Raw genomic sequence first — 9,986 nt, 5'->3', positions numbered from 1 at the left:
AGATCTAGCTGTCACAAGTGGATGTTTCTGCGCAGACTAGAATCCAGAACAGATTCAGTTTAGCGCTGTTTTTGACCATGTGTTTGTCAGAATCTGTAAAAGTGATCTAAATAAAAGTTGTAGCTGATCTCCTAAGCTTTCCAACCATTCTTGGTATACATCTGTTGGATCTCTGAAACTCGAGTTATAACAGATTTACTGAACTGCTGTATTTGAATCTTGTCTAGAAAATTTTCAGCATTGTTCCTTATCTTTATAAGCTCTGTATAAATGGGAAATCTCTAAAATTTTGCGCATTTGTTGCAAAATAGATGGCCGCAAGAGGAGGAAGAGGTAGAGGCCGTGGTCATGGACATGATGCTCTCATAAATCCACCACCACCGCCACCAGTGACTATGGAACAATTGATGGGAATGCAAGCGCAATTGATGCAAGCTATGTTGCAGCGCTTGGATAACGAACCTGCAAGAGGACCACCGCCTGTTCAGGTCAGAGATAAGCGTGGAGAGTTTATGAAGGGTCGCCCACCGGTGTTCACCCATGCCTCAGACCCTATGGATGCAGATGATTGGTTGCATGCTGTGGAGAAGCAACTTAACATAGCACAATGCAACGATCTTGAGAAGGTGTTGTATGCTTCTGGTCAACTCCAGAGAGCAGCTCAAGATTGGTGGAAATCTTTCTAGTATGGATGTCTCAACAACGCTCTTGCTATCACCTAGCAGGAATTCAAGGACAACTTCCGGTCATATCATATCCCCGATGGACTGGTGGAATTGAAGCAAGAGGAATTCAGATCCCTTAAGCAAGGATCCATGACTGTGGCGGAGTATTGTGATAAGTTTGCTCAACTATCACGTTATGCTCCAAATGATGTAGCTGAGGATAAGGAGAAGCAACGTCGTTTCCTCAAGGGACTTTATGATGGCCTGCAGCTCCAGCTGATGTCCAACACCTACCCTAACTTTCAGTCCTTGGTGAACCGCGCTATTGTGATTGACGATAAGCGCAAAGAGATGGAAGCCAAGAAGAGGAGGCTTCAAGGGCAAGCTTCTGGAAGCAACACCCGCCTGCGTGCTTATCCCTAGCAGGGTATTCAGCAAAGGAATCAAGGACTATCTAACTAGGGAAACCGTGGTCAGTATCCTCAGCGTAACCAGTTCCAGCAACGCCCTCAGTACCAACAACAGTATGGTAATCAGCGTCCCCCACAATAGACCGACAATCCGGCAACACGCCAGGGAATGACCAACAATGCTCTAGTGAAGAGTGGTGCACCCAATAACCCCAATGCATGCTACCGCTGTGGAGAAGTAGGTCACTATGCTCATCAGTGTCCAAAGAAGCAGAACCAGTAGGCTCCTCAGAACTAGACTGGCAATCAGAAGTTCAACGCTCGACCACCTCACACTGCGAAGGTGAACTATATGTCATCTGATGCAGCTCAGGAGACGCCCGAGGTCATGTTGGGTACGTTCAGCGTCAACTCTATCTCTGCTACAGTACTTTTTGATTACGGTGCTTCGCATTCTTTTATTTCCCAAGCTTTTGTTAGAATGCATAGCATACCTTTGTGTGCCATGAAAAACCCCATACTAGTAAATTCACCAGGAGGTAGTATGCCCACTTCTTATTGGAGTCCCTCAACTAGCATTTCCTTAAGGGGGGTAGACTTCAAAGTGAAACCTATTGTGTTGAGAACAGTGGGAATTGATCTTATTCTGGGAATAGATTGGATGAAACAACACCGGGCAGTGATTCAGTGTCAGGAGAAATCTATGGTTGTGACATCACTCAATGGAGATAGAATCTATGTAGAAGTGGTAGTGCAAGCTCAGCCTACAGCCACTGTGAACCAGCTGGATGGTGATGCCCATAAACAAGATCGTGTTGTGGAGGAGTTCCTAAATGTCTTCCCCGATGACTTGCCAGGTATGCCACCTGACCGAGACATTGAATTCATTATTAAATTATTACCTGCAACTGCACCAATAGCTAAACATCCATATAGAATGGGGGTTAATGAATTAGAAGAGTTTAAGAAACAACTAAAAGAGTTGCAAGAAAAAGGTTTCATACGCCCTAGTTCTTCCCCATGGGGGGCACCCGTGATCTTTGTGGATAAGAAGGATGGTAGTCAACGGATGTGTGTGGATTACCGTTCACTTAATGAGGTTACAATCAAGAATAAATACCCTTTGCCTAGGATTGATGATTTGTTTGATCAGTTAAGAGGAGCCTATGTGTTCTCCAAGATTGATCTCCGCTCAGGTTATCATTAGCTTAAGATTCAAAACTCGAACATACCCAAGATAGCATTCACTACACGGTATGGCTTGTATGAGTATACCGTTATGTCTTTTGGACTGACCAATGCACCTGCATACTTTATGTATCTGATAAATAAGGTGTTCATGGAGTTTCTTGATAAATTTGTGGTGGTATTCATTGATGACATACTGATATTCTTCAAGACCGAAGAAGAACATGCTAAACATATAAGGTTGGTCTTGCAAAAGCTTAGAGAACATAAGTTGTACGCTAAGCAGAGCAAGTGTGAGTTTTGGTTGAAGGAGGTCTCTTTTCTGGGTCATGTTGTCTCCAATGGTGGAATAGCAGTGGATCCAGGCAAAGTGCAAGATGTATTGAATTAGAAACCACCAACCAATGTAAGTGAGATCCGTAGTTTTTTGGGATTAGCTGGATACTACAGGAGATTCATTGAAGGTTTTTCCAAGCTTGCTAAACCTATGACAGCACTGTTGGAAAAGAATGCTAAGTATGTATGGTCGGATAAATGCCAGACAAACTTTGATGAGCTAAAGAAGAGATTGACTACAGCTCTAGTATTGATTTTGCCTGACTTAAGCAAGAACTTCTCTATATATTGTGATGCATCCCGTTTGGGCCTTGGATGTGTGCTTATGCCAGAGGGAAGAGTGGTGACATATGCATCTAGATAGTTGAGGAAGCATGAGTTGAACTACCCTACTCATGACTTGGAATTGGCAGCTGTGGTTCACGCTTTGAAAATCTGGAGACATTATCTAATTGGGCATAAGAGTGATATCTATACAGATCACAAGAGTTTGAAGTATATCTTTACCTAGTCCGATCTGAATCTGAGACAACATCGTTGGTTGGAATTGATCAAAGACTATGATTTGAAAGTGCATTATCATCCGGGAAAAGCAAATATCATAGCTGACGCACTTAGCAGGAAGAGTTATGCTAATGGACTTGGGATGACATTTATGTCAGCATAGTTGTGTGCTGAAATGGAGCATCTCAACTTGAGTTTTGTCACTAATGCATTGGAATTGGTGATAGAGCCTACATTGTAGCAAGAGATACGCAAGGGTCAATTGGAGGATGAAAAACTAAAAGAGATAGCGGAGAATGTAGTGCTTGGAAAGGCACCAGGATTCAGGATGGATGAGAATGGTACTCTTTGGTTCGGGAAAAGGATATGTGTACCTGAAGTAAAGACTATCTGTGATGCAATTCTATAAGAGGCACATGAATCTGCTTATTATATACATCCCGGAAGTACCAAGATGTATTTGGATCTCAAGGAGAAGTATTGGTGGTATGGTTTGAAGAGAGATGTGGTAGAGTATGTGGCTTTGTATGACACTTGTCAAAGAGTGAAAGCTGAGCATCAAAGACCTACAGGGTTGTTGCAACCAATGAAGATTCCTGAATGGAAATGGGAAGAAGTTGGTATGAATTTTATCATAGGTTTGCCCCGCACTCAAAGAGGTTATGATTCAATATGAGTAATAGTGGATCGACTCACCAAGGTTGCTCACTTTTTACTAGTCAAGACTACCTATACGGGTGCAAGGCTAGCAGAGTTGTACATGGAAAGAATAGTGTGCTTACATGGTGTTCCCAAGAAAATTGTGTCGGATAGAGGCACTCAGTTTACATCACAATTCTGGCAGAAAGTACATAGATCTTTGGGGACAAAGTTGAATTTTAGTTCTGCTTGCCACCCATAAATTGATGGACAGACTAAAAGGATCAACCAAATTTTGGAAGATATGTTGAGAGCTTGTGCACTGCAGTATGGCACTAGTTGGGACAAGAGTTTACCATATGCTGAGTTCTCATACAACAACAGTTACCAGAAGAGTCTCAAGATGGCACCTTTTGAGGCGCTGTATGGACGTAAATGTAGAACGCCTTTGTTCTAGAATCAGACTGGTGAAACTCAAGTGTTTGGACCCAATGTCCTTAGAGACACGGAAGAACAAGTGAGAATGATTAGAGACAACTTAAGAGTGGCTCAGTCCCGATAGAAGAGTTACGCTGATACTCGCAGAAGAGAGCTGACTTTCGAAGTTGGTGATTATGTGTACTTGAAGGTGTCACCAATGAGAAGTGTGAAAAGATTCAATATGAAGGGAAAGTTGACACCAAGGTATATTGGACCTTTTAAGATCCTAGAGAGACGTGGAGAAGTAGCCTATCAATTGGAACTGCCTGAAAGTTTGTTAGGTGTGCATGATGTGTTCCATGTTTCTCAATTGAAAAAGTGTTTGAGGGTACCAAAAGAGCAGATTCCTTTGGAAGAGCTTACTGTTAAGGAAGATCTTACATATGAAGAGTATCCGATAAAGATCTTGGAAACTGCAGAAAGAGTTACAAGAAGCCAAACTATAAAGATGTGCAAGGTGCAGGGGAATCGGTATACAGAGGATGAGGCCACTTGGGAAAGAGAAGAGGATCTGATAAAGTCTTATCCCCAACTGTTTGAGTAAGCAATCACCCGAATCTCGAGGACGAGATTCATCTTAGGGGGGGGGGGGCGGGTAGAATTGTAACACCCAAAAATTTTAGTCTTTTGAAATAAGAAAATTTGAATTAATTATGTTATTATGTGAGCATTGAAATATAGGAAAGAAATAATTTTTGTGAAAATAAAATCAAATATAAGGTTAGTAACCTTTTTATGCATTCATGCTGCTGCACATTTGTTTTTTGTAATGATTAGCTTTGACTAAAGTTTGAAATGAATTCAAATTCAATTTGAAAATCATTTGGAAAATTTATTTGGAAAAAAATAAAGGAAATACTTTCCCTCCCTTTCTCTTCCTCACTTTCAGCCCGGTTGGCCTTTTCTCCCCGCCGGCCTGGCTGGCCTGCTGGCCCAACTCACCGTCGGCCCATGATTACCCTTCCCCTACCTTCCTTCCTGGGCCGGCCCAGCATCCCCAGCAACCGCTGCCGCTCCCCCGGCCCAGCTTGGCCGCACTTGCTCGGCCCAGCACCGCGCGCCTCCGCCCCGCTCTCAGCCGCTGATGAACCGGCCCTGCGCGTCAGTGCCTTCCCTCTCCTCCCACAACCGCCCGCGCCGGTCCATGCCGCAACCGCCGCCCGCTCCTGGCGTCGTGGGTGCGTCGCCCCGCTCCCAACCTCATTTAAAGTGTGCCAAACCCCCACGCGCACCCCTGCTGCCTCCCCGCTCTCTTCTTCGTGTTCGCCAGGCGCCGAGGAAGCCACAGCAACCGCCGCAATGCTCTCCGGGATCCGTCATCCGCCCCTTCGCGCGAACCGCCGTCCCCGAGCCGATTTCAACCCGTTTGTCACCGCGGTGAGCTTCGCCGTTCTCCCCTCTCTCCTCCCGTGCAGTTTAATTCTTGTTTCATGGATTCTAGAGCCCGTTTCGCGTGTGGCCGTGTGCTCTCGCCGCCGGCCAATGCGACCGTCGCCTCAGCCGCGTCCTCTGGCCCCGTTCTCGGCCTGGTCGAGGTCCCCTGCTCCCCCTCCTTCTCTCGGTGCCCTTGGTTCTTCGAACCGTGGCCCGTGGGCCGAGTTCCACGCACGTCGATGACCACCTCACCGCCAGCCATGGCTAAGCCGCCGTGGCTGCACTGTTCCCCGCGCGACCTCCCTTTCTCTCTCTTCCCCTCTCTAATCCGAGCCCTCCATCGTTTGATCAACGGCTCTCAGAAGCCGATACCCCTTTGCGGGTGATTATGCTAAAGAGTCCCTCAGGTTCGGACAAATTGAACCCGCCGTCCCTAGCGCAGTTTCCAGAGTACGCTTTCTCATTTTGAAAACGTAAAGTACACTGTTTTAGTCCAAAATATGTTTTCAATATTTACAGAAATGCCACTAGATTTGTTTTGCTCATAAAAACTTCATTTTAGTGCCGAATTAACCCGTTCAAATTGCGTTAGCTTCATAATTTCATAATCTACGTGTTAGTACCACTGTTAATCAAGTTTGCAACTTTTAAATTTCATGATTAGGTTTAATTAAATAAAGTGCTATAGGAAACCCCGTTTAATTCATAACTTTCGTGTTTCAGCTTCGATTTTCGTGAACTTCGCGTTGACGTGATCGTAGCGAGACGTAGATTCTTTTCATAAACATTTTATGTTGTTTTCTATACTGTTGGTGTACTGTTCTAACTATAGGATTGTTTGCTTTGCATGAATGTTACTGGAATATTGTATGTTGCCGTGTTGGTCGTGTTCAGACGGTGAGGAGAACGTTGGAGATCAAGAGTTCTTCAACGACCAGCAGGACTAGTAGGAGTTTGTGAACCAAGGCAAGTATAGCATGGGCCTATCTTGATGTCCTATTCACTTTAATCATTCACTCATGTGCATGTGTCTAACTTTGATAACCATAAGGACATCCTATTTGTTTGATGACATGTTCCCTTGACTCCTTTGGGTTAATTGCATATGGGTAGATTGTTAGCGCTCTAACTAAACATGGTCTATACAATGGTTAATGGTTCTATGGAACTAAAGGTAAAACATGCTTTATAACAACTGATCCATAGGGCGAAGGAGCAAATGACTTTCGATCATGTTTCTCTCGGCCCTCCATAAGGACTTATCTGTCGATAAAAGCTAGGACTGACAGTGCAACCGTGAGAGCTATATGGCTCTGACTTTAGCTCAGTAATAGGACCTTTTCTAGCTTGTTAGAGGTTACCTTTGTGGCACAAAAGGGGCTTGCCACGTTGGGTATAGGGCTGCCTCTGTTCCTATGTGTATAGCCGCGATGGATATGTGCCATAGGAAAGGGGGGTTCCTACATCTGCCTGCCGAGGAAACCTAGCGGTCCTAACTTGTTAGAGAAACCTATGAAATGACTTCATAGTGTACCCTGCCCGCTCACCTTTGGCAGTGACATGGGAGTAATTAACCCGGGCATATGGAAATCACGACTCGCGGTGAATGTGCACCACCTCTGCAGAGGGTTACAAACTGTTATAACAGTCGTGCTCACGGTCACGAGCGGCTCGGAAAACTCATAGAATAATTGGTTACTCATTGTGGTTCATTTATGATGGTATACGATGATAATATGATGCGAATGATTCTGATATCTGCTTATGTGGGTTTAAATGGGAGCTTAAGCATAACTTGATTATACTTGATAATAAAATCTGGACTTACTAAAAGTGCTAACTGCAGTAAACCTGTGTTATCCTTTTTGAGCTTCATAACCCCATGTTATCTTGTTAAGTACGGGAAGTACTTACGCTTGTTTATTTCTATATTTGGATAAAATCCCAAATGGGTAACAGATGACAACGAGTATGAGGAGTTTCCTGAGGATTTTTAGGCTTGTGGTCAACCAGTTGACCTTCTCTGTGATGGAGTTTCACGAGAGAGTTATCATTTTATCTTCCGCTGTGTTGTGTAAGACTGTGTGTTGTTATTAAACGTGATGTAAGATACACCATGATGATACTTTTTATAATTTGTCAACTTGTGTGTGTGACTGATCGCTGGGCACACATGAGTTTAGTGCATTCCATTTCATCCTTAAAATTGGGTGTGACAATTGTAATTGTAGGGTCCTAGTTACACTCAGCAGTACCGCCGGGTGTACCGCCAGCAAGACCGTACCGACATTGGGTTCACCCCTAACGTGCTGCCTTCACATCCGAAGAGGCAGCGACGTCCGCGGTACCCATATACTCCTGGGTCGTAGGAGTTCTTTAAGATGACATAATGCACTTGTACTCAGACATCCATATACTGATGGAACATGTAGTATGTCAAATAATGTCGAACTTATGTATTGATGAACTTGTGTCGTAGTTATGACATGCTGAACTTATGTCAAACAGAGGTATTGTCGACCTTACGATGAACTTGAGACGTGTACAAGTTAGTATTGCTGAACTTGTGTATTGATTGTCTCGTGCACTTAACCTTCCTGCTGACCTATTCGTTAAACCGACACGATGAAATAGCTTGGCTCATGTGAGAACATAACAGAAGTGCCTTGTTCCACTTGCTGCCGCTTTGACCGCCGCGCCATGGCTAGGGGCGCGTCAGCCTTGCCGCGCCATGATGGGTGGCGCGGCACCGACGTGCCATGATGCACGGCGCGTAGGCCCCGCCATGTCAACGGTCGCCGTGGCCGTTGACTGTCTCATGCCGCGCCGCAATGCATGGCGCGACAGCGTAAACAGGCACGTCCAAAAGTGTTACTTTTGAAAAAAAAAAATAAGCAATGGTAGAATTAAAAATAGTTTAAAAAAGTGTTAAAAATTAAAAAATTTCGATCTGGAGTACTGTAGCGACTTACTTTGTTGTACGTTTCGCCGTCTGAACGTTAATTTCGCCGTCTGAACCCTAATTTCTCCGTCCATCGCTAGCTGCTGCTCGTGGTACACATGCATTTCTGTAAGCCGTATACATGCTGGATGTATGAAGAACGAGACAGCCGGGACCGTGCCGTGTCCGTGTCCCATATATACATATGGATCCATCCATTCATCCATTCGGCCGTGCAGTATAGGGCACATCGATCATATCCCAGCTACTAACTGAAATGTCAAAATGCATGAACAGACAAATAAGCCAAAGGAGACAGGGCTACACAAGTCGTATGTGCTGAGGTAGCTACGTACTTAGCTACCAATTGTCGTGCACGTACGTACGGTGGGTGCACCCTGGATCTGAATATATACGTGCCAGAGATGCATGATCCAGAGACTTCAAGTATGTGTGTGGGGCATGTCAGGAGCGCTCGAAGGATCCGATGTCCTTGGCCGGTCTAGCTACAAGTCCGATCCTTTCGCCTGTGTCAATTTTGTTGCATTGGTGCATTATTGCGTACACCTTCTTCGTTGTTATCGACGCCACTCGCATTCTTCTTCCGGCACTCCTCTTCGACCAAGTGATCATCACAGATTCACAGCAAGCGTGCTTTAGTTACTACAAAATCAACTCTCATCACTTAATTTAACATGTTTCTGTGCCATTCTGTAATCTGTCGAGGTATGTATAGTTGTTACCCCAAGTACTTTTGCGGAGCTAGTCTAGTTTTGGACCAGCAGACTACGGCTTTTGCATTCCCACCTAAAAATTGTAACGCAGACGCCAATGCAATTAGTAAGAAGCACCGACCGCTGATGATAACAATGTAACAAATCACGGGTTTTGTTTGGTTTCCACGACGTAACGAAAACCAGAAGGCTGCCATCGACTTCGTTCACCCTGCAGGAGGCAGGAGCTAGCCTCTGCGCCAAGACAAAGTGTGCCGTTGCAGTAGCTTATTGTGATTGTGTTCCCGCTGCAGGGTACGGTGCTTCATGTTTCGTCCTCGGACAATACAGAGCTTCCTAAAGCGTGCACGCGGCGGCGAGGCGTCTGGTGGCCACTAGTCAGCGGCAGCACGGCCGGCGACAATCCAGTATCTGCCTACCTGGCAATGCAACAAACAAAGACGTACAGTGGGTTCCAAGGGACTGTGGTGGCGGAGCGGCGCTACGGGCGACGAGGATCCAGTACCTGGCAACAAAGACGGTGGGCGCTACAGGTGAGTCGGATCCAGTACCTGGCAACAAAGACAGTGGGCTCTGAGGGACTGCGGCGGCTTGGCACTACGGGAGGCGAGGATCCAGTACTTAGCAACCAAGACTATGGGCGCCAGCCGCCAAAGGAGCCATGGCGGCGTGGCACTACGGGCGGCGACGATGGGGTATCCGGCAACGAAGACGA

The sequence above is a fragment of the Miscanthus floridulus genome, chromosome 6 (genome assembly GCF_019320115.1).
Source record: "Miscanthus floridulus cultivar M001 chromosome 6, ASM1932011v1, whole genome shotgun sequence".
In the NCBI taxonomy this organism is placed as follows: Eukaryota; Viridiplantae; Streptophyta; class Magnoliopsida; order Poales; family Poaceae; genus Miscanthus; species Miscanthus floridulus.
The sequence above is the reverse complement of the archived record's forward strand: the minus strand, read 5'-3'. Positions refer to the sequence as shown.